Raw genomic sequence first — 804 nt, 5'->3', positions numbered from 1 at the left:
TTCGAAAAGATACATGCACCTCAATGTTCATACCAGCATTATTTACAGTAGTCAAGATATGGAAGCAACCTAAGTGTCCATCAAGAGATGAATGGATAAAGAAGATGTGGTATGTATATACATCAATACAATGGAATATTACTCAGCCATAAAAACAATGAAATTCTACCATTTGCAACAAAATGTGGATGGACCTAGGGAGTATTATTCTTAGTGAAGTAAGTCAGGCAGAGAAAAACAGAAAAATGCCTTGCATCATTACTATTGAGAAAATAGTTGACTGTTGTTTAGAGGTCAGTCTAACTGCCATGCCTTTAAAGGTAATTGTCTTTTTTTAATCTCAGGATTTTTCTCTTTACCTTTGATTTTTGCCATTTTACTATCATGCATCTAACTGCAGATTTTTGTTTTATTTATTCCTTCCAGTTTTATTGAGATCTAATTGACATACAGAATAATGACTTGACATTCGTATATGATGCAAAATGATTACCATAATGTTTAGTCCATCACCTCATACAGTTACAATTTTTTTTTCACCTTGTGATAGCTTTCAGGGTCTGCTTTCTTAGCAGATTTATTTAAATTTATTTGCATGGGGTTCCTTGGATCTCCTTGATCCATAGATGAATGTGTTTCTTCAGTTCTGGAAAATTCTCAGCCATTTTCTCTTCAAATATTTCTTCTGCCTCATTCTCTCCTTGTTGGACTTGATCAGATGCACGTTAGATCTCTCACTGTACTCTCCTTGTGTCTTACTCTCTTTTAAATTTGTTTCCATGTTTCTTGCTGGAGAGTTTATTC

The sequence above is a fragment of the Delphinapterus leucas genome, unplaced genomic scaffold (genome assembly GCF_059928025.1).
Source record: "Delphinapterus leucas isolate spDelLeu-1000000601 "Yukka" unplaced genomic scaffold, BTC_Dleu_Yukka2 spDelLeu_asBTCV2_sq76, whole genome shotgun sequence".
NCBI lineage: Eukaryota > Metazoa > Chordata > Mammalia > Artiodactyla > Monodontidae > Delphinapterus > Delphinapterus leucas.
Note: the sequence above shows the minus strand (reverse complement) of the source record.